Source organism: Dromiciops gliroides, chromosome 5 (assembly GCF_019393635.1).
Source record: "Dromiciops gliroides isolate mDroGli1 chromosome 5, mDroGli1.pri, whole genome shotgun sequence".
Taxonomy (NCBI): domain Eukaryota; kingdom Metazoa; phylum Chordata; class Mammalia; order Microbiotheria; family Microbiotheriidae; genus Dromiciops; species Dromiciops gliroides.
Genome location: NC_057865.1, coordinates 53,902,614 through 53,927,885, shown reverse-complemented (window position 1 = coordinate 53,927,885; position 25,272 = coordinate 53,902,614). Strand labels below are relative to the sequence as shown.

The 25,272-nt window shown below is 38.6% G+C and overlaps 1 long non-coding RNA gene across 1 annotated transcript; it reads right to left on the bottom strand.

The window, feature by feature from the left end:
- Positions 1-2,828: 2,828 nt before the first annotated feature.
- On the bottom strand, positions 2,829-25,139 carry LOC122729602. The gene is made up of 3 exons (XR_006353342.1): positions 25,024-25,139; positions 7,740-7,960; positions 2,829-2,930 (listed from the first exon to the last, which is right to left on the bottom strand). It is a non-coding gene; the product is annotated as an uncharacterized LOC122729602 (long non-coding RNA).
- Positions 25,140-25,272: the final 133 nt, after the last annotated feature.

Sequence of the window (25,272 nt, the reverse complement as noted above, 5' to 3'; positions counted from 1 at the left end):
AGGAATTATATTTTCATTTATTTGTGATAGATTTGTATATTTGTACTAAGCTAGGATTTTCCCCGGATAGTCCATTTTTTTGGTACGTCTCCATTTCTACTCGGCCTTTATGGTTATTATTGGCCAAGAATACTCCCCATAGTTTATATGGCTTATAGTTCCCATTAAATATCTATCTGTCTCCCTCAAGCGAAAGTTGGTCTTTATTTTGCAGCATTCAGTTCTCCAAATGCTCTTCTAGGCCAATGCCTAAAACATCCTGAGAGTACTGGCCCTTCACAGATTTAGGCTATAGCAGACTTTGATAAGTTGTGGTGGAAGATGTGTTTAGAGAGCTTATTAAATATTAAATATTCCCCCTTCTTTCTCCCCAAATTCTCCACTTTCAACCCTTATAAAAATGGAGGCCTGACTTAATAATGATCATTGAGTATATTATTCAAAAGATGATGACACGCTATTCACCACCACTGTTTCAATGAAAACCAGTTTGAGCCGCACCATTGAGGGTTTGAGATATTGACATGAATTTACAAGAGGCTGTTAAGGATTTTCCTTTGAGTGGCTTCAATAACAGGATGATTTTTCTTCTCTGAGAAACATCCAGGGAAGGGAAGAGCTCGATGACCTGTGCGGGTCCAGTCTAGCCAGAGGCCTTTGGTGGATGCCAGTGGATCCTTGTTACTCTGCTCTAACAAGAGGTGCTGAGTGAGGAGAAGGACCAGCAGCACATTTTTTAAGGCACAGAGGTTGCAAGCTTGAGAGAAAGGCCAGGTCTCACAGGGTGCCCTAGAGTTAAAAAGGGCTCTTTCCCCTTCTATAAATCAGGCTGTGTGGGTCACCCTGCCCTTGAGCTGGTGACAGAAGAGTAGAGTTGCTGAAATGGAAGGGGGATTTATGTTTTGTTTTGCTTTGCTTTGCTTCTACATTTTGTTTGGACTCAGTGAACTTTGGGAGCAGACTCCTTAGAGTGCAGACAGTAGCTTTCTAACAAAACAATACTCCGGAGGAAAAAAGTCGCAGAACTAAAAACACATGGGGAAATGTGGAGATATTGATGGGAGATGATTCGAGAATGGGGTGTGCCCTCTGGCTGGGTGAAGAGCTTCTATCAGTAATTCAGAGAGCCACACCAGCTTAGAAATGGAAGAGACCTGCTGAGGAATCTGAAGTAACTGCTTGATTTTATAGATATAGAACTTGATGCCCAGAGATGATATCTGACTTATCCAAGGTCACAGAGCTATTTCTGGGAACATCAAGGATGAAAAACCATGGCTCCTGGCTCCCAGTTCTCAGGACTCTTTTCATTTCACCACAAGTTTCAAATTCAAATTAAATATCTGGTTTAAGTCTATAGCATAATTTGTGTCATTGCAATGTAAAGTTTAGTGCCCTTTGAAATAGAATCATTCATTCCATTACATACTTTTTTGAACAAACAGATAAGGGGTTGCATTGTATGAAGGGGAAGGGGGAGGAATGTGGACTGAACAGCTTAATGCTGCCTTTTGCCTTTGAGACCATTACACTGTACGATGCTACTGACTACCCCCAGATGTTATAAGGAAGACTTGAGTTCAAAATCTGCATCTGCTACTTGCTCATTTGCTGAACCTGAAAGTCACAGCTTCTGTGTTTGTTTTCTCATCTGTAAAACGGGAATAAGAATAGTACTTGCCTCAAAAAGGTGTTGCAAGGATCAAATGAAATAACATATATAAAACAGTCTGCAAGCCTTAGAACATTATATTAATGTTATCATCATCATCATAATTTTCTGTGTGGAGTTTTACTAGTGGGAATGCTATGAGATGTCCCAAAGGATAAGATCTAGTCACTCACCCCCCCCCTTTTAAGATTAAGTAAATTTTTCTTAATGGGCTTGGAACACTTCTAACACTTTTTGTTTCTTTAATGGCCCTTATCAGCCTCTCTTTTGTACAATAGGTAGTTGTCAATTTGTCTTATATCTCTGACTAGGTGAGTTTTATCTCTAGCACCTCTGTACTCCTTAAAAGCCTGAACTTGGACTTCTTCTTTAGTAAATTAAATAGTCTATGTAACAGTCAGCCAAGTGGCATAGTAGATAGGGTATTGTACTTGGACTCAGGGAGACCTGAGTTCAAATCCTTCCTCAGATACTTACTAGTTGTGTAATCTTGGTTTGGGGATGCAAGTCACTTAACCTCTGCCTCAGTTTCCTCATCTGAAAAATGGGAATAATAATAATAGCACCTACCTCCCGGAATTGTCATAAAGATCAAATGAGTTACGTAAAGCACTTTACAAATCTTTAAAATGTACCATGTAAATGCTTGTCATTATTGTCATTATATGGCTCTTGTCAGGCAAAAAGCAAGTCTTTGGAATAAAAAAATTTAAAAGGCAGCTGGAATCAATAACTAACAAAGCAGGTAGTGAAATCTTTTGTCAGCCTCTAAGAAGTAGATGGGCAAACATATTTGTAGGAATAATCACATATTTATTTTTCTCTGTGTGTACAGGTGTTTCAGGCCTCAGTGCTCCTAGTTAATTATAGGAGTTCTGACTGTTTCCTTTGATGTGTTGTGCATGAGTTGATCCCTATTTGTTATTCCTGGGCATAACTTGTACAGGAGACACACATACTCTGGGAGGTTACAGAGAAAACCATTTTTAGTTAGTACGAGGAATAGTTTGGGAAAGGACTTGTTTCCTTTACTGACAGGCTTATGTTAGCCAAGGCAGCATGGTGGAGAAAGGAGAACAAGCAGGAATAGTCAGTCAAAGCATCTTCATAGAGTCTTCTCAGGGGGAAGAGGTAGCATGGTTTCATGAACAGACCAGCATCACCCAGGAAGCGTCGAGTTCAGGTTCAACTTCTGAGATATAAAGGGTATGGAACCATAAGACAGCCAATTCAGCTCTCATTGTCCTCAGGCATCTCTCTGTAAGTGACAGAATAAAAGAATGAATCAATGAGTGAATGAAAAAGTCTTCATTAGGCATGTGCCAAGCAGCAGAAAAAATGAGAAAATCCCTACCCTGAAACAGGTTACATTTGCTGACATGTATGGGTGGGGGGTAACTTCCTAAGCAAGAGTTTCCTAGAGAAACGAAATCACAAATCTGGACCCCAAAAAAGTCCTCAAGTAGCTCATATCCATTGCTGCTCCCATTTGAGACACACAACAAAGACTGATCATTATATATTCTATATTCAATTCTCCAAAGAGAGGAAATGAAGCTGGCTTTAATTGGGATGGTCTAGAAAATCTCTTAAATGGCCTCTACAGTGTCACAAGTAATGTCGGCCAATTCCCCAGTTCAGGGGAAGTGTGATCATCAAGCTGTTTGTCTCTTGGCTCAGAGTTGTCTCAAAGGAAATATCCAGGAGAATCTTTCACTTCTGTAACATAACTTGCAAATATGCCATTGGGGTTGATGTTCTTACCAGCAATCCCTGCCCACTCAGTAGAGTTAAGACTAGAAATCCTTCAAGAAGCAGGTCTTTGGAAAGTCTAGGGGCTTTTATTTAACTATAGGGTGGATGGTTTCAGTGACTTTGTCTCCTGGTAGATAACAGGGAAGAGACAGGAAGCTATGATAGTGAGGAACAAAGAGGAGACCAGTGACCACCCCTTCTAACACTTTTTGTTTCTTTAATGACCCTTATCAGCTTCTCTTTTGTACTATAGGTAGTTGTCGATTTGTCCTATATCTCTGACTAGGTGAGTTTTATCTCTAGTACCTCTGTACTCCTTAAAAGCCTGAACTTGGACTTCTTCTTCTTTAGTAAATTAAATAGTCTATGTAACAGTCAGCCAAGTGGTCCGGTAGATGAAATATGGACTAGGAGTGAGGAAGAAATAAATCTGAATCCTGACTTATAGTCATTTCCTCCCTGTGTGACTCTGTGCACATCATTTCACCTCTGTCTGCCTCAGATACCTCATCTCTAAAATGGGAATAATAATTGCACTTCACAAGGCTGTTGTGAAGCTCCAACTAGATATCCATATCTATATATGTATCTCTAGTCTCAAATCTTAAAGAGCTATGCACACTTTTGTTATTGTTATTAAATCATTCTGCAAACAGTAGAGTGCTGTTGTTATTATTATCGCATTATTACCATTATTATCAAGTGCCTGTCCTACCTCTTTGGCCATTTCTTTTCTGTCTTCTTCACTGACTTCTTCCTTCTCAGCACTCCCTCCTTCCTTCTCAACACTTTAGTCCTCAAAAATGTAGGAATTCTCCAAGATTCTGCCTTTATCTCTCATCTTTCTCTACACTCTCACCCTTGCTAATCGCAGACATTTCCACAGCTTTGGTGATAAACTCTAGGCATATAACCCTTAAATTTCTGTATTTTACTCTATCATTTTCCCCCCAGGAGCTTTAGTCCTGCGTTTCCAGTTGCCGCCAACCTTCATTTCCTGGGTCTATAAGAAACTGAAATTTTAACATATTCAAAATCTGCCTCATTTGGCTCTCCAGAGTATTTTTCCCTATCATTAATGCTTAAAAAACAAACAAAAAAGTCATTCTTGACTGTTCTTCCTCCTTTACCTCCATCCAAATAGTTGCCACACCCTGTAGAATCTGCCTTCACAATGTGTCTCACATTCCTTCTCCTAGTTCAGACCCTCCTCACCTCCTTTATTTAAATGATTGAATAGCCTTTTTACTTATCTTCCCCATTCAACTTCTCCTCCACTTCCATTTCTCTCCAAACCTCATTACCAAATCAATCATCCTAAACCATTTCTCTGATTAGGTCATTTCCTTGCTTGAGAACTTTTAGTGACTGTTACCAACCAAATTCAGCCCAGATCCCTTTGCTTGGCATTCAAAGCCCTGTGAAATCAGGTTTCCCACCTGTCTTTCCTGCTTTATCTTAAATTATTTCCCTCCCCTTGTACTTTATGCCTTCAATCAAACTGGGGCACTTACTACCCAATGCCTAGTAAATAATAGGCACTTAATAAATGCTTTTTGATTGCTTGATCTCTGGCTATTGAAATTTTATCTATTCTTCAAGTCCTGCTCCACTGCCACCTCTGTCTTTAAAGAACACTTATTTCATGGATCACTTAACCATATATTGCCCTCCACTGTTTCATGTAGTTAAGTCCTCTGCCAACTAGGTCATAAATTTTTGGGAGGGCAGTGGTCATTTCTCAGACTTCGTCCATAACAGCCCAGCACACTGCAAGAACTACATAATCACTCAATAAATACTTGTCAGATGAAATTGAATTTTGTCGAATTCTTGACAAAGTTAACCTCTGAGATGGGCCTTTAAAAATGAATTCCCTAACCACGTGGGCTTTCTCTGTGCTGTAACTCCTCTCCCAACTCCAAGCCCAGTACTTCTATCTCTCCAACCCAAGCACATTCTACTTTGTCTTATTTATGAGCTTATCTTAACCCCTTAGGAGACTATAAGCTCCTTAAGGACAGATATTGACTCTTTTGTATGTCTAGTCCAATGCCTTATACAGAGTAGGTTGTCAATGTATATTTGTTGATTTGAACTGAAGGTCAATCAATTCAGAAGCACTGATGAGATCTATCCTTTTCCATATGTGCATGAATTAGAAACTGGCTGCATCTTACTTTCTCCCATGAGATATATTCTCTTCTGAAGCATGCACCTCCCTCCCATTAGTATTGTGTGAATGAGCCTTCTGTAATAATAATGAGGCTCAGGGAGAGAGACCTTTGCTTTCTAATCCATGGGGGTATACTCTTCCCTTGATGTACCCATAACTCCTCTCTTAGCTAATGGGTGTTATAAACTGACATCCAGAAGGTAGTCGATTCCATTGTGGGAAAGAAAGGAAAGGTCTCTCTCACTGAGCCTCATTATCATTCAAACTGATCTTTTCTTATTCCTTCATTTCTCAAACACTGTGACTTTCTCTTGGGGCACCTGGATGAAGGGGGAGCCTTAGAAATTAGACACCAAATAAACAGAATAGAGTTTAATAGTTGCTTTCTTTGTGGGTTTGAGTCTGTTTTCTTAGACATCAAAGAACAATTTTATACCCATCAAAAGTATTTTTCTTTCAAGGAAATGCATTTATATTTAGCCTGAGGTATGGTGCCCCCAAAACATATGACCACAGACTGCTGGAAGATCATGAAAGAATGTAATATGGATTTCCTGGTTCTACTGACACAAACAGTCTAGACCACTCAGTTCTCAGTCAGGAATCTTAGGGTCCCAAGCATCCAGAATGACTTTCTCTAGAGGGCAAATGAACTTCAGAATTCATTAATATTTACTTTGTGACTGTAGCTATACTCATTCTGCAAAGTAAAGAAGACATGTACCAGTATTGTAGTACAATGGAACTTGACCTAGACTTAAAGCCAAGAGACTGAAGTTTCAAATCCAGACTTTGAAACTTATTACTTGAGTGATCAGAAGTCACATCACCTTTCTGTGCCTCAGTTTTCTCATCTGTAGATTGAAAGAGTTGAAGTACATGGCCTATAAGGTCCTCCCCTGGCAGCTAAGTGGCCCAGTGTCTAGAGCACTGGGGTTCTAGTCAGGAAAATGCAATTATCTGAGCTCAAATCTGGCCTCAGACACTTATTAGTTGTATGACCCTGGACAAGTCATTTAACCCTGTTTGCCTCAGTTTCCTTATCTGTCAAAAGAACTAGAAAAGAAAATGGCAAACTATACCAGTATCTTTGCCAAGAAAACCCCAAATGGGGCCATGAAGAGACAGACATGACTGAACATGACTGAACAACAAAGGTCTCCTACCTAAGTCTACTCTGACCTGTGATACTTTGAGGGAGAGCCTTCAACTCTCTTGACCTGAGCTTCTTTATTTGTAAAAGGAGAAGTTTAGACTAAAAGGCTTCTAGGGTCTCTTCCAGTCCTAACTTTTTAAATATTCTTATTCATGATCAAAAAGCTTCAGTGGATTGAGTATAAAGTCTGTTTGGGGTGGTACCACCTTGCAGACACTTTATCCATATACTACTTTGCAATATTTCATAGATTTTGGGGGCCAGAGCTAAGATGAGTGGGAAAACCTCTCCCATGAACTCTCTCAAATTCCCTTCCACAGAACTAAAATCACATCTCAAAATGAATCCTGGAGCAACAGAAACTAGAAAAGAATGGGGTGAAATAATTCTCTAGTTCAAGGCCACCTAGAAATCTGGCAGGAAAGATATGTCTCACTGGAGCAAGAGTGGAGTGCAGTCCAACATAATTTATGCCCAGCAAGACAATATCAGGCCATAGCTCTCCAAACCAGCAGCAGGCCTTGGGGGAAGCTGAATCAGCAGCAGTGGTTTCTGGAGCTCTCAGTCCACAGACAGTAAGAGGGTTGGACTACTGGCCAGAAGGAGATGACACAGGTCCCTTTGCTTTAAATCCAGGCTACAGTCCTGGGTCACAGTCCCAGGGTGAGGAGGAACACTATTACACCAGAGGTTATATAGCCACAGGGGAGCAAGGACCCTAGTCATCATTCCAGAGTAGAAAAGAGTCCTTGTGGTCCCTAACAGACCAAAGTATAGGCCAAAAGAATAGTAAATACATCCGTCCTTAGATCATGGCACCTTGGAAGAACCACAATCTTACAGACCCCTGGAACTAACTCTGGAAACAGTTGCACAAAAACCCTAAAGCTTGGGAAAATGCTCCCTCCACCCGAGGAGCAGAGACCAACTTTAACATAAGGTTAAAAATTAAGAAATGCTGGACTCTTTGGTGAAAGTACCATTGCTGCAGCTGCTTGGAGTCGGCAATTCCTTCCTCTTCTCCTCCTGACTCACTGCCGTTTGCTCTCACCAAGGAATAAGTCAGTTAGGAAGCCACTCCACCGTCATGGCATTCAAGGACACTGGTAAAATGCTTGTGGAGCCTGAAGTGGCCATTTACCAGGTCTGGATCATCCTCACCAGCCACAATGTGAAGTCACTCGAGAAGGTGTGTGCTGGCCTAATTAGAGGAGCAAAAGAAAAAATACTTGAAAATGAAGGGACCTATTCAAATGCCCAATAAGACACTTTGAATTACAACTAGAAAAACTCCTTTTGGTGAAGGTTCTAAGACTTGGAATCTGCTCCAGGTGAGAATTCACAAACACCTTATTGATTTGCAGAATCCTTCTGAAATTATTAAGCAGATCCCTTCTATCAGCATTGAACCAGGTATAGAAATTGAAGTCACCATTGCAGATGCCTAATTAATCATCTCTTTGAATAAATTGATGCAACTATTTAAAAAATGAGCAAACAACAACAAAAAAGAACCTGATAATAGAAAATTATTATGGTGACAGGGAAAATCAAAACACAAAATCAAAAGAAGACAATGAAGTCAAAACTGCTACATTCAAAGTTTCAAAGACAAATGCGAATTATTCTCATGCCCAAAAAGAATTCCAGAAGAGCTCAACAAGGATTTTAAAATTAAGTAATAGGGGCAACTAGGTGGCACAGTGGATAAAGCACCAGCCCTGGATTCAGTAGGACCTGAGTTCAAATCCGGCCTCAGACACTTAACACTTACTAGCTGTGTGACCCTGGGCAAGTCACTTAACCCTCACTGCCCTAAAAAAAAATAATGGAAATAGAGGGAAAACTGGGAAAAGAAATGACAATGATCATGAACAAAAAGTCAACAGCTTGGTAAAGGAGGCACAAAAAATAATGAAGAAAATAATACCTTGGGGGCAGCTAGGTGGTGCAGTGACTAGAGCACTGGCCCTGAATTCAGTAGGACCTGAGTTCAAATCCAGCCTCAGACATTTGATACTTACTAGCTGTGTGACCCTGGGAAAGTCATTTAGCCCCAATTCCCTTACCAAAAATAATAATAATATTAATACCTTACAAAATAGAATAGGCCAAATAGTTTTAAAAAAAAGGTACAAAAATCTACTTACAAGAACTCTTTAAAAAGCTGAAATCACTAAATGGAAAAAAGATATACAAAAATTCACTGAAAAGAAGAACTCCTTAAAAATCAGAATTGACCAAATGGAAAATGAGGTATAAAATCTCACTGAAGAGAATAATTCCTTAAAAATTAGAATTGAGAAGTAGAAGCTAAGGACTCTATGAGACATCAATAAACAATAAATCAAAATAATGAAAAAATAGAAGAAAATGTGAAATATTTCATTGGAAAAACAACTGACCTGGAAAATAGATCAAGGAGAGATAATTAAGGGTTATTGGACTACCTGAAAGACATGATAAAAAAAGAGCCTAGACATCATGATTCAAGATATTATCAAGGAAAACTGATATTCTAATAACAAAGGATAAAATAAAAATTGAAAGAATCCATAGATCACATCATGAAAGAGTTCCCAAAATGAAAACTGCTAGGAATATTATAAACATATTCCAGACCCAAGGGTCAAGGAGAAAACATTTTAAACAGTCAGAAAAAAAAAACAATTCAAATATAATGGAGCTACATTCAGAATAACAGAAGATTTAGAATAAGAGAGCTTGGAATATGATATCTAGGAGAGAAAAGGAGTTAGATTACAACCAAGAATCACCTACTCAGCAAAACTGAGTATAATCTGGGTGGCTAGATAGCACAGTGGATAAAGCACCAGCCCTGGATTCAGGAGTACCTGAGTTCAAATCCGGCCTCTGACACTTGACACTTACTAGCTGTGTGACCCTGGGCAAGTCACTTAACCCCCATTGCCCCACAAAAACAAGACAAAGCAAAACAAAAAACTGAGTATAATCCTTCAGGGAAAAATGCATATTCAATAAAATAGAGTACTGTCAAGCATTCTTGATGAAAAGACCAGAGCTTAATAGAAAATCTGACTTTTAAATATGATACTCAAGAGAAGCATAAAAAGGTAAACAAGACAGAGAAATAATAAGGGATTAAAAATGTTAAAATGTTTATTATTCCTACATGGGAAAATAATACTTATGACACCTAGGAACTTTATTATTAGGGCAATTAGAGTATACAGAGACAGTGGGCACAGGTGTATATTCAATACAGTGAAATAATAAGAAAATAAAAATAAGGGGTGAGAAAAGGGAATGCACTGGGATAAAGGGGAAGGGAGAGGTAGAATGGGACAAATCATCTTACATAAAAGAAGTATGAAAAAGCTTTTTACAGTGGATTGGAACATGGAGGAGGGGGCAGTGATTGAACCTTACTCTCACTGGGATTGGCTCAAAGAGGGAATAACATACACACTCAGTTGGCTATAGAAAGTTCTCACCTTACAGGAAAGTAGGAGGGGAAGAGGATAAGAGAAGGGGCGGGGGGGTGACAGGCTGATAGAAGGGAGGGTAGACTGAGGGGATGGTAGTTAGAAGCAAAATACTTTTGAGGATGGACAGGGCAAAAGGAGAAAGTAGGATAAATGGGGGGAGAAAGGGAATAGGATGGAAGGAAATACACAGTAATCATAACAGAAAAAGTCTTTACATTATACTTTTCTAATAAAGGCCTCATTTCTCAAATATATAGAGGACTGATTTACATTTATAAGAATACAAGTAATTCCTCAATTGATAGTCAAAGGATATGAACAGGCAGTTTTCAGGTTAAGTAATCAAAGCTATCTATAATCATATGAAAAATGCTCTAAATAACGATTTTCTTTTTTCTTGTAAAAAGTATTTATTTTTCCCAGTTACATAGTTTTCATCATTTTATAAGATTTTGAGTTTCAAAATTTCCCCCTCTCTCTACTACTCCCTCCCCAAGAGAGAAAGCAATCTGATATACATTATACATGTTCCATCATGTAAACCTAGTTCCACATTAGTCATATTGTAAAAAGAAGAAACAAACAAAAAAACAAAAAAAGGGAAAGGCCACAAAAGAATAAAAAGTGAAAATAGTATGCTTCAATCTACATTCAGATTCCATAGTTATTTCACTGGATTTGGATAGCATTTTCAATCATGAGTCTTTTGGAACTGTCTTGGATTATTGTATTGTTGAAAAGGGTTAGGTCAATCACAGCTGATCACCAAAAAATGTTGTCACTGTGTAAAAGGTTCTCCTGATGCTGTTCACTTCACTATACATCAGTTCATGTAAGTCTGTCAAGGTTTTTCGACAATCTGCCTGCTCTTCATTTCTTATAACATAATAGCATTCAATCACAACCATATACCACAATGTGTTAAGACATTCTTCAATTGATGGGCATCTTCTCAATTTCCAATTCTTTGCCACCACAAAAAAGCTGTTATAAATATTTTTTACATAAAGGTCCTTTTCCTTATTTTCTTGCTTTTTATCTCTTTGGGATACAGACCTAGTAGTGGTATTACTGAGTCTAAGGGTATGCATGGTTATAGCCCTTTGAGCATGGTTCCAGATTGCTCTCCCTAATGATTGGACCAGTTTACAACTCCACCAATAATGCAATAGTGTCTCAATTTTCCCACACTCCCTCCAACATTTGTCATTTTCCTTTTCTGTCCTATTAGCCAATCTGATAGGTGTGGATGGTGCCTCAGAGTTGTTTTAATGTGAATTCCTCATCAATAAAAGTGGTATCCGCCTCCAGAGAAAGAACTGATGGAGTCTGAATGCAGATTTAAGTATACTCCTTTGAAATTTCTTTATTTTTCTTGTTTTTTTTTGTTTGTACCTTCTTTCACAGCATAACCAATATGGAGATAAGTTTTCTATGACTGCACATGTATAACCTATATCAAATTGCTTGCCTTTTCAATGAGGGGGACAAGAGAGAGAGGGAGGAAGAGAATTTGAAACTAATTTTTTTAAGTTAAAATTATTTTTACATGTAATTGGGGAAAATAAAACATCAAATAAAAAAAAGTAAAAATGATTTAAGCATTTCACTGATTTATAGAAGGAAGAACCTCAGTAGTCATATGGTCCAATCCTCTCATGTTACAGATGAAGAGACTCATCCAGAAAGGTTAAATAAATTACCCAAGGTGACACAGGTATTGTTTGTCCTTTGTTTTTGAAGAGGACAAATTATATCATCATGTTGGTGTCAGGGTATAGTGTGTTTGGCTGTGGCTGATCAGTTTAATACAAGTTCAGAATGCTCTACCACATGTTGGGCACAACTAGTCTGTTAGAACATTTGATATGGAGATGTCTCTGGATTTGTACAGCTCACATTTACTTTGTGTTTGTGCTATGGTAATTCTGCTTTACTCATGGAGTACAGTGACTTCTTTGATGCAGGTATGCTATGCTGCATGCTCCTGTACTAGTGTCTCCCATGTCTCAAAATCAATACTAAAATTCTTCACAGAGACCTTCAGAGAGGTCTTGTGCCACTTCTTCTGACTGCTGTGAGTACTTGCCTGATGAAAATAATCTTTTAGGAAAACATACATTTGGCATTTGGGCTATGTGGCTCATTGGAGTTGCCCTCTCTGCAATAGAGTTTGAATGTTTGGCAGTTCAGCTCAACAAAGAACCTCAATGTCTTATATCTTATCATGCCAGGTGATCTTCAGAATCTTCCTAAAACAATTCAAATGGAAGAAATTCTGTTTCTTGGCATGGCACAGGTATTCTGTCCAGATTTCACAAACATAGAAAAATGAGGTCAACACAACAGCTCTGTAGACCTTCAGTTTGGTAGTCATTCTAATGCCTCTTCTCTCCCACACTTTCTTTCAGAGCCTCCCAAATGCTGAGCTAGCTCTGGCAATGCATGCAATCAACCCTATTAGCTATGTGGGCATCCCAGAAAAGTATACTGCCAAGGTCAGTGAACTTATCCATAGCATTCAAAATTTCTCTACTTACTGTAACCAATGGGTCCACAAATGGATGGTCTGCTGCTGTCTACTGGAGGACCTCTGTTTTCTTGGTTTTGATTGTCAAACCAAAATTAGCACAAGCAGCAGAGAATTGATCCATGCTCTGTCAGCCTCAGGGGCTGCATAAAGTGCAAAATTATCTGTGAACAAAAAGTTGTGCACCAATTCTCTGCCCACTTTAGTCTTGGTTTGTAGACTTTTCAACATGTAGCAACTAGCAGAAGAGACCAAGTGAACCACACACCTCTAATTGCTCTAGTAGGTAATGTACTCCGCTTCTCTGGAGGTCTTCAAGCAAAAACTGGATAATGACAATGATAAATAATAACAACAATAGAAATAATTACTAGCAGTTACATACTGCCTTAAGGTCTTTTTTATCCTCAACAGCCCTAGGAGGTAGGTGCTATTTATTTTCATTTCACAGATGAGGAAACCAAAGAAGACAGAGGTCAAAGGACTTGACTGGAATAAGTGACTGAAGTTACATTTGAACTCAGTTCTTCATGACTAGAAGCATGGTGCGCTGTGAATTTTGGTGCCCCCTAGCAGCCTTGCCAGGTGTGTTTCAGCAAGAAGTTTTTTTTTAAAGGATTTGTTAGACCCCAGGTTTTTAAAAGGTGAAAGATTGATTTGATCTGAAGAGAAACCAGAGCATTGACCTCAGCTTTTTAAACTGTGGGTTGTGACCTCATATGGGGTTGTGTAACTGAATGGGGGGTCTTGAAAAATTTTGCAGTAAAAGTTTGATTTGTATACATATTTTATATACATATATACCTGGGGTTGCATAAAAATTTCTCAGGTGGAAAGCGGTTGTGAGTGGAAAAATTTTTAAGAAGCCTTGTGTTAGACTCATTGGTCCTTTTGATGTCCTGTGATTCTGGTTTACATTTGAACGGTCTGGGGTGGGCGAAAAACAACAAAACCAAAATAAACAATAACAAAACAAAACAATAAACTAAACAAATTGTAGCTGTTTTCAAGTAGTTGAAGAGAATGTAAACCACCCCTTACTACTGGTGCTGGTTCTGAGAAATGGTGGCTTTACTAAATATATATTCCTTTCAAGACTATCATTCCAGCTTTAACTCATCTGTCTCAGTTCCTGACTGTCCTGTGAATTCCTTAGCTGTGACTTTACCAAATTTGAACTATGCCTCTCTGCCCTGCCTCACTTAGTTCCATACATATAGGGTTAGAAGATGTCTCAGAGGTCATCTGGCCCAAAACCTCATTTTACATATGAGGCCACTAAGGAATAGATAGATTAAGGAATTTTACCCAAATTCATACAACAAATATCTCAGGGGAGGTTTGAAACCACTCCTGACTCTGACTCTGAATTATACATCATCCCATCCATAAATGTGGCAGACAGAGGGTGTTACTATAGTGTATTTCTTTAGATACTTTTATAATGGACCTAAGAGAGGTTAGAGTCTTGAAATGAATAGAGCTGAGCATGGAATTTTGGGTCTTACACATAGTAAATGTTTAACAAATTTGTTGTCACATTTGGTATTAAATATGTTTGTTGATATAGCTATTAAAGTGCAATTCCAGACCTGGAAATTTATAGATAGAAGATCATAGAGCTGTAGAGCATCATCGAATGCACATCTAGTATCACAATTCACCTTGTGTCACATTTAAGAATATGCATGCCTTATGCTCCATATCAGATTGGAAGCTCTTGGGGGAACAGGCTTTGGTTTTCATCTTTGAATCAACAACATCTAATTCAGCAGCTTGGCCATAAGACGTGTTTAAGGAGTATTCTTGAATTGAATAGATACAGCCATAGAGAGGGAAAACAATGAAATAACAAAGGAAAAGCAAATTATTTCTACCATTCCCTTAAATGTCTATTGATTATGGGGGGGAGGGTGCAAAGAAATAATCAATACAGTGACAAGAAACTCTTACTGTGAAAATATTCAATTGATCAGTGGAAACATTTATTTCCCAATCCAAGAAGGGAAACCTTGAGAATTTTATTTTTTCTCCTACCAAAGACTGAAGGAAAATGAGACTTGAGTGCTTTAGAAATTCTATGCATATGTTAAACAAGTCTTTTTCTTTTGAACTTTTTTTTAATTAACAAGGACTGATTGTTCTACCTCCTTCCTCTTCCCCTCTAACCCTTTGGGAAAAAAAAAGAACAAAAACAAAACCCTGGTAACAAATATACAAAGTCAAGCAAATTATTACCTCATTGGCTACATTCAAAACTATATGTCTTGTCTTGTTCCCTGACTCCATTACTTCTTTGTCAGGATATGGTTAGCATTTATTATCATCATCATTGGTCCTCTGAAACCCTGGTTGGTCACTGCATTCATCAGTGTTGTTTATCAATCAAAATTGTTTGTCTTTACAATGTTGTTGTTATTGTATAAATCATTCTTCTTGTTCTATTAAACAAGAGTCTTGAAAGGATTATATAAATTTAGGAAAAATAGAGATCTCCAATAATTACTTGGTCTTATTGTAGCTTAGAAATGACATTGGTTGCTCCAAATTTATGACACTATAAGTGGGAACCCTTAGAGTCCAGAGCTTCTCATGGACATATATGCCTTCAGGGATAATGGGAGGGGAGAAGAAAGACATACCTCACAATCTATGATCAATGATAAATGTGTATCCAAGATACAGTTTTTACAAAATTTTTTTCTAGCAAAAGGAATATGTTTGCTAATATCATCAAATCACATCTTAATGTCTCCATGCATTATTTCAATATCAAAGTCTATTCATTTACAATTTTAGTAAAGCAAATTTCCCCCATAAGGACCCAAACCTCAACTGAAAGGAAGGGGACAAGAAAAAATACGGGGATGGCAGACGGGTGGGGCCAGCACCTCTATAAATACCTCCAACCAACTTCATTTTATATGAGCTGGCAGCTGTATTTGAGATCCACAGGCATACTTTACATAGTAAAACAACAATAATAGTGATACATACAGAATTGTCTGTTTATTCTTTGTTGAGACTTCTTTTTTCTGCATAACATTTTCACTGACTTTTTTGGAGCCTGTGAGAAGAATCAAATTATGCTTATTAAAATTTGTGTATTTCTGGAGGGATACACGTTCCTATAACCTTCATTATGATGCTCTTAATTAACCAATATGCCTCACAATAAAGGATCTAGCTGTCACCAAAATCAACACTTTTCAGTTATTAATAGATTAAGGAAAGAATGTTAATTTCTTCAAGCTCCATTTCATTTGGTCTCATTACTTCAGGAGCCAGATGGTTACAGGGCTAGACCTGTCAACAGTTATTGTGAGGAAGAATACATTCAGAAACACTAAGCTGAAGCATGAATAACAGGGAAAAATGAATTCCAAGGTAGCAGTGCATAACACACAAGGCAGGGCAGAAAGTTATTTTGAAGAGAACAAGAAGAAATCATGAATCAGGATCATTTTAATTGATATTTTTTCTATGCTGCGCCTCAAATCCTCTTGATAATCCAAGATCCCCCCCCAAAAAAAATTGGTAAAGCACTTTGGAGTGATGTTCCAGAGTTACCAAATTATGTATACTCTTTGATTTAGCAATAACATTACTAGGATTATACAAAGAAAGCAAGGAAAGGGGAAAGGGTCCTATGTTTACAAAAATATTTATAGCAGCCCCTTTTGTGTTGACAAAGAATTAGAAATTCTGGGGTGCTCGTAAATTGAAGAATGGATGAAGAAATTCATGGGCTGTGAACATGATGGAATATTATTGCACTTTAAGAAATCATCAGGCAGATGGTTTCTGAGAAACCTGGTAAGACTTGTATGAACTGATGCAGAGTCAAGTGAGCAGAACCAGAACAATTCATACTTTAACAACACCGTGAAGGACAACTTTGAAAAACTTAACTCTGATCAATGCAATGACCAAAGACAATTCCAGGAGTTGAGATGAAAAATGCTGCCCACCCTGTGACAGAGACTGATGATGGACTCAGTGCAGAATATATATATATATATATGTATGTGTGTATAAAATATGTGTGTGTAAAATATGTGTGTGCATATACATACACATATACACATACACACATATATGACTAACATGGTGATTTCAAGAATTTGTTTTGCTTATCTATGCATATTTGTCATGAGGGGTTTCCTTTTTTCCTTTTCTTTTTTTCAGTTGGAGGGAGATAGATAGGTTAAAAATAAAAAATCGGGGGCAGCTAGGTGGTGCAGTGGATAGAGCACCGGTCCTGGAGTCAGGAGGACCTGAGTTCAAATCCGGCCTCAGACACTTAACACTTACTAGCTGTATGACCCTGGGCAAGTCACAACCCCAATTGCCTCACTAAAAAACAAACAAACAAGAAAAAAATAAAAGAATGATCACTGGAAAAAATGTGGTAACAGTATTATGAGTCCATGCTCCAGATATGCTTGATATAGCTTTCCATTTTCAGGTGACTAAATATTTCTCTTGTCCTCAAGGCTCCCTAGATTTAACAGTTCTCTTCACCTTCCTTAAAGTTGATTAATCAATGACACTAACCTAGAAGAGATGGTAACATTACTAGTGCTCGTTTTTCTGGAGATGTCTCCCTCTATCATGTTAGTAATCTCTTCTCAGCCCCTTACAAAGGAAGGCACCCTGAAAAAGGGTCTTCTCTGAATAATTGGAAATATCTTCCGCTTACTTGTCTTCTAGTGGTCAGGGCTGAGAACCAGCAGGAGGGAATCATTGCACTTGGGGCTATTTCTGTTTAGTCTTATGCCACAGGGAGGTTATTTGCTCATTGTTTCAGTTTCAGAAATCCGCCAAGTCTCCCCAAAACAGTTTCTGATGCTTCAATGATCAAGACAGTTGTCTTCAGATAATAGATTGGGAGCTTGAATGGACATTTGAGGTCATCTAGTTTAATCCGCTCAATTTATAGATTGGAGAACTGAGGATCAGAGAGGTGACATGACTTGTCTAAGGTCACACAGCTGTTCCATGGCAAAGTCAAGATTTAAACTCTGACTCCAGATTCCAAGACCTCATAGACGTAGCATGTGCATAGTCATGTTGAATATTTGGGGTTATTAGTGATGCTTTTGGATATATGTTGGCAAGGAAGCATTGAGTGATTTACATTACACATTTTTTAAAAGAAATCTCTGAATTGCATTTTACATGTACCACATGTAAGCTTATTAAAATATAATACCAATAGAAGTAATATTCAAATCTTAAAGTTGCATATCTGGAAAGGACCTTAAGAGATAATGTATCATAATTGTTTATTTGTATAAATGAAAAAAAATCCTGCTAATTAGAGAGTGGAAGTCATCCTTCCAATATTATAGTTAGTAACAGACCCAGGACTAGAATTCAAGTTCCTTGGCTCTCCGGGCTAGTACTCTTTTCAATATAATAAAATATATAGTTTTCTTAAATCAAAGTAGCAATATTTTAGGCAGCAATGAAGCACAGTATATAAAGAGTGGACCACCTAAAATCAAGAAGATCTGAGTGCAAATCTTGCCTCTGACACTTACTAGCTGTATAACATGAACACATCCCTGAACAACAACAATGACAAACATTTATATAGTGCTCACTATGTGCCAAGCACTATGCAAAGTGCTTTATAATTATTACCTCATTTGATTCTCACAAGTACCCGGGAAAGTAGCTGCTATTATTATCCCCATTTTGCAGGGGAAGAAACTGAGGCAGACAGAAGTTGTGACTTGCCCAGGGTTTGTGGTTGGATTTGAATTCAGATCTTCCTGATTCCAGGCTAAGTACTCTATCTATTGTGCCACCTACTTTTCTCATTTATAAAGTGAACATAATAATAGCATCTCCTCACATGATTGTTGTGAGGATCAAATGAAAGAATAAAAGTTAAGCACTTTGCAAACCTTAAAGTGCTGTGTAAATGCAAGCTAGTTGTCATAGCTTTCTTCTTTCATATAATAATAATAACTGATGTTCATACAGCACTTTTATTTTTAATTTTTTTTGCAGGGCAATGAGGGTTAAGTGACTTGCCCAGGGTCACACAGCTAGTAAGTATCAAGTGTCGGAGTCCAGATTTGAACTCAAGTCCTCCTGAATCCAGTGCTGGTGCTTTATCCACTTTGCAACCTAGCTGCCCCAAAACAGCACTTTTAAAATTGACAAAACTCTAGCGATTCTCTTACTTGAACCTTTCGATAACCCTGTTTGATATAATTACCCCCGCTTTATAGATGAGAAAACTGAGGTTCAGAGAGGTTGTGACCAATTAGAGTCACATGGTTAAGTGTCACTTCTAATATATGAACCCAGTTCTATCTAATTCAACATTAAAAATCCATGCAATGCACCACACCACATCTCAAAGACTATTAATAAGTAGCTAAAAAATATTCACTATATAATCTGTAGTCAGAAGAGGGCCTGTAGAACAATGACTAGGTTTTCTGTAGTCAAGAATCTCATAGAACAAGAAAGTCAGGATGCACTCTGTTTTGTATCCATGGGATAGTGGGGGGCAGGGTAGGAAGGGATACACATATTTATGAGATTATGGACCCATTTATCAGAAGACAGAACTTGAACAACTTAGATGTTTTTGTTGAAGGTGTTACAGTCTGCAGCAATGTCTCCTGTACTATAAAAAAATTCATTTCATATGACAGTCGCTTGCCCTAGGACAGCAGGAAATATTAGTAGCTTGGGAGGAATACACAATGACTTGTAGTTTAACAAGGATGAGAATGCAGCCAGTGTTGCTGTTCTTTTTTTCTCCAGTCCATGGCTGACCTTGCAAATTTATTATTCACCACATCTAAATGGGGGCCTGCTCTCATGGCCTTGCTTATGAAAATTCCTTCCCTTTGTATTCCAAGAATGGATAAGGAATAATGACCAGACTTGCGATTTCATTGGTATAGGAAATTCCCTGGTGAGAAAACTCCCTCTAATATCGGGTCAGTGTCTTCTCTGCAACTCATATTCCTAAAGAGTAGACTAGGGCACTAGGGAATTAAGTGACTTGTTCTGGATATGCCAGAAACAGAACTTGAACCCATATCCTTCTGGCTTTCAGACCATCTCTGGACTTTAGCAAATAGCAAAACAGAAAGTTATAAAGTTGACATTAAATTTGCCCATGGTCTAACTTTTTGTCTTAACTCCAAATTTTCTCAGGCCATTCTCCAGACTCACAAGATCCTCATGCTTGATCTAGAAGGGATGTCAGAGGACATCTAGCTTTACCCTCTCAATTTACAACGAGGATACTGAGGCCAAAAGTGACTTGCCCTGGGTCACATGTTATTACTGTCAGACATTGGATCTAAAGAATGCTAAGTAGATATAATAAGCAGGTGCTTCATTTTCATCCAGGGCTTTAAAATAGTAATTCATATAGCAGAGTGTCTTGTACCTACTCTATGAGATGGACCAGAAAATAAGTACAAGGGGCTACACAGAACAACAAACCCTCAACCTATCCTTGCCTTTTATACCCAATCCAATATCACTTCTGAAATATTTTTAATTGTTGTTGTTCTAATAGGTCTTGTTGTCTCAGTCTATTTTTCAGTGTTTTAATCACTTGGTTATAAATTATATGATGAAATTTTTAAGCTACTAATTGATAGTCAATGAGAGGTGATTTGGTATAGTTCATGTAATGCCTGACATGGAATCAAAACTGAGTTCAAATTTCACTTCTGTCTCATCAGCTATTGTTTGTACTTTTGTGGGGTTTTTTTGTTTGTTTGCTTGTTTTTGGTTTGTTTTTGGTGAGGCAATTGGGGTTAAGTGACTTTCCCAGGGTCACACAGCTAGTAAGTGTTATGTGTCTGAGGCTGAATTTGAACTCAGGTCCTCCTGACTCCAGGGCTGGTGCTCTATCCACTGCGCCACGCAGCTGCCCCATTTGTACTTTTGTTAACATCTCCTATATATTCCCCTTTCTCTTCTCTGACATGGCCATCACCCTGGCACAGAACCTCATCACCTCACTCACTTCTGTTCAAATGCAATGGACTGCTTGTCTTCCTGCCTTGATTCTCTCTCAACTCTAATATACCCTCTACATGATAGGCTAAAGCATTGGACTAAATACAATAAGATGAAATTCAACCAGGATAAATTTGAAGTGTTATATTTGGGTATAATCAATTAACTCCAAATTAAAAAGAAGGGAGAAATGGTTAGGCAGCGATTTGTCTGGAAAAAATATCAGGGTTTTATTTGACTGAAAGCTTTCTACGAGCCAACAGAATGATATGGCAGCCAAAAAAATCTAATTCCAACTTGAGCTACATTTAGAATGGCCTCGCTTCCAGGGATAAGGAGGTGAACATCTCAGTGTGCTCTGCCCTCATCAGACCTCATCTGGAGTTTTGTGTTTAGTTCTGTGGGGCCCCGGTGTAAGAAAGACATTGATAAGCTCAAGGGAGCATACAGCATAGCCAGACAGCATATATAGCATAGCATACTCATCCAGTATAATTGATAAGCTGGATGGTATTCAGAGGAGGGAAACCAAAATGTAAGTCAACCAAGTCAGTAAATAATTATTAGATATGTGACATGCACTGTGCCAATCACTGAGGATACAAAGAAAGACAAAAGACAGTCCCTGCTTGCTCTCAAGAAGCTCATAGTCTGGTGGGGGTGACAAAATGCAAACTGTGTACAAATAAGTTATAACCAGGATACAATCCACATAATCGACAGGAGAGAAGGTACTAGAATGAACAGGGACTGGGAAAGACTTCCTGTTAATGGGAAAATTGAAGGAAGCCTGGAAATCCAGGAGGTGAAGATGATGAACAAGGACTTCCAGGCATGGAGGTCACCAGTGAAAAGGCACAGGGTCAGGAGATACAATGTCTTGTTTAAGCAGTAGCACGGTCAGTGTCACTGAATTTCAGAGCACTTGGGTATCTGTAAGAAGACTAGAGGGGGCAGCTAGATGGTGCAGTGGATAGAGCACTGGCCCTGGATTCAGGAGGACCTGAGTTCAAATCCAACCTCAGACACTTAACACTTACTAGCTGTGTGACCCTGGGCAAGTCACTTAACCCCAATAGCCTCACCAAAAAAAAAAAAAAAAAAAAGACTAGAAAGGTTGGGATTGAAGAGGAGGTCAGGTTATGAAGGACTCTGAAAGCCAAACAGAAGATTCTGTATTTGATTATGAAGGTGATTGGGATTTTCCACTGGAGAATGGTGAGGGAAACTTTGAGTGCATGTCATATGACTGTCAGTTGAAGGAATTAGGAAAATTCATAATAGCTGCCTTCAAGAATATGAAGGGCTCTCATGTAGTAAAGTGATCTTTTTTGGTTTTGGTGGCTCCAGAGGATAGAACTAGGAGCAATGGTTAGAAATGGACAAGAGGTCAATTGAGGTTGGACGTCAGGAAAAACTTCCTAAAATTAGAGCTGTCCCCAAATGGAATGAGCTGCCTGGAGAGTTCCTGAGTTCTCCCTTCTGGTAGATCTTTTAAGCAAAGGCTGAATGACAACTTTGGGGATATGTTATGGTGAATTTTCCTGTCAGATATAGATTACAACAGATGGCTCCTGAGGTCTCTTCCAGCTCTCAAATTCTGTGATTCTGTGGCTGCCTCATAGGCATCTGAAACTTGATAAGTCCAAAACAGAACTCAGTAGCTTTTCCTTCAAGACCACTCCTCTTGGGGGCAGCTAGGTGGCGCAGTGGATAAAGCACAGGCCTTGGATTCAGGAGTTCAAATCCAGCCTCAGACACTTGACACTCACTAGCTGTGTGACCCTGGGCAAGTCACTTAACCCTCATTGCCCTGCAAAAAAACCAAAAAACCAAAAAAACATTCCTCTTCTTAACTTCTCTGTTTCTGTTGAGGGTATAGTCATTCTTGCTGTCACCCAGGTTCAAAGATTCGGAATCATTGAAAACTCTTCATTCTCCCTCACCCCTTTAGACAATCAGTTGCTAGACCTTGTTGATTCTACCTCCATAGCATATTTCATATCTGTTCCTGGCTCATACAGTTGACACCTTTGTTCAGGTTCCCATCACCTCTTACTGAAATTGTTGCAATAGCCTTCTCATTTACCTTCCTGCTTTCAGTCTCTTCATTCTCCAATTCATCATCCATAAAACTGACAGTTATGCTCCTAAAGCCCATATCTAATTAAATCCCATCTCAAAAAAAATCTAGTTGTTTCCTATTGTTTTAAAAAAATACAAGTTCTTCTGTTTGGCATTCAAAGCCTTTCACTATCTGATTCTAGTCTACCTTTCCAGGGTTTTCTCATGTTACTTCTCTTCACAGAACCTACTTTCTGGCCAAGCTGATTGATGCACTTGCTGTTTTTTTTATTTTTTTATTTATTTTTTAATTTTTTGAGGGGGCGGGGCAAGGAGGGTTAAGTGACTTGCCCAGGATCACACAGCTAGTGAATGTCAAGTGTCTCAGGGTCACACAGCTAGTAAGTGTCAAGTGTCTGAGGCTGGATTTGAATTCAGGTGCTCCTGAATCCAGGGCCAGTGTTTTATCCACTGTGCCACCCAGCTGCCTTTGTTTGTTTTTTTAATATATGGCATTCCACCTACCATTCCTTTTCACAGGCTGGCTCCCATGCTTGGAATGCTAATTCTCCTCAGTCACCTCCTACATGAGGCCTTTCTTGACCCCCCCAACTGCTAATGACCCCTAAATTACTTTGTAAATAAAGTATGTGGTGTCCTTCCTAAATGTTGAAGAGTTTCTTTTTCTTTTGTTTTGTTTTGTTTTGGTTTTTTGGTAGGGCAATGAGGGTTAAGTGACTTGTCCAGGGTCACACAGCTAGTAAGTGTCAAGTGTCTGAGGCCAGATTTGAACTTAGGTCCTCCTGAATGCTGGGCTGGTGCTTTATGTACTGTGCCACCTAGCTGCTTGTAAATAAAGTATGAATTTTGCCATATATGTATGCATATTGCCTCCTTCAATAAAACACAAGTCTACCACTATGTCAGAGAGGTCCTCCCAGATCCTCCACTTAGGGAGGGTGCCCAGGACAGTCACCTCATTATTTCTCACTCTGGCTATAGGACTTCATCATGTCCTCCACTCAGTGCATCCTCTTCCACTACCAATGCTTTTCAGCTTCTTTTTATGTGTAATTCACCCATTAGATTGTAAGTTCCTTTAGGGCAGGGAACATCTTTTGCATTTCTTTGTATCCCTAGCATTTAGCACAGTGCCTGACATAGTGGGCACTTAAAAAATGTTTATCGACTAATGACTATTATTGACTCTTTCTACTATTTCATGCTGCCCCATGAGATATTTTGTTTTTTGTTTTTTTTTTTGTGGGACAATGAGGGTTAAGTGACTTGCCCAGGGTCACACAGCTAGTAAGTGTCAAGTGTCTGAGGGTGGATTTGAACTCAGGTCCTCCTGAATCCAGGTCCAGTGCTCTATCCACTGCGCCACCTAGCTGCCCCTGAGATATTTTTCCCATGTGATTATTGGAGGCTGAATGCAGCTAAACTCTAAAGGGTGCTTCATGGTGAATATTTGGTCTATTTAAAAAAAAAGACATAATAAACACATGCAAGGAAATGTCAAATGTACTAGTGATAATATAAAGTCTTTAAACCCAACTTAAAATAGTTTGATAACTTCTAGGAGAATGGCTATCTTTAAAAAAAACAACATATCTATCCCTTCGACATTTGTACTTGTTTTTGTAAAAGGCATTTTTCCTTAGCATCTGTTAATTTCACCCTCTCACATTTATGCTCCTACACATTTATACTAACACTTTATTTTGATGCCTTCCTGCTTAACATCCCATTTTCCTATTAAGAATTCTGTTTTGCAGAATATAATATTCATGCTTAAAAGTCCCAGGTGAAAACCAATAAAATAATATTAAGCCAAAATTGTACATACTTAAATGTAGGAAATCAGAGCTGTGTAGCCTATACAAAGAAGACTGAGCAAACTTCCAGGATGCTAGGCCACTAGGTAGTGGGCAACTCATTGTCCATAAGGTGGTAAGTCCCACACCTGCCATCATCAGACTTTTTCTGATTAAGAAAGACTATCCATAAACTGGAGAGTGTTCAGAGGAGGGCAGTGAAGGACCTTGAGTCCATGTCATATGATAATTAGTTAAGAGAACTGGGGATAGCTGGTCTGGAAAAGAGAAGGCATTGAGGGATATAACAGATGTCTTCAATAATGTGAGAAAAAAACTCATGGAGAAGAAAGTTTATTTTACTACTCTTTCTTACCACCAGAACAGTGTTGTAATGCAAGTTCATCTCTCCTTTGTTCTTCCCATATCCAATGTTCTATGACCAGCTGAACCAATCATCCCAGAGAAATGGTCCCAGACAGGAATTCCTGTGTCCTCCCTAAAATAAATATCATAGTTACACATTGTTACAGGATTAGAACTGATTCAATAAGTAAAAGTAGAATATGATCGCCTTGCAAAGAGGATAGGAGAATCAAGAAACTAAGGACCAAGGTCCTATCAA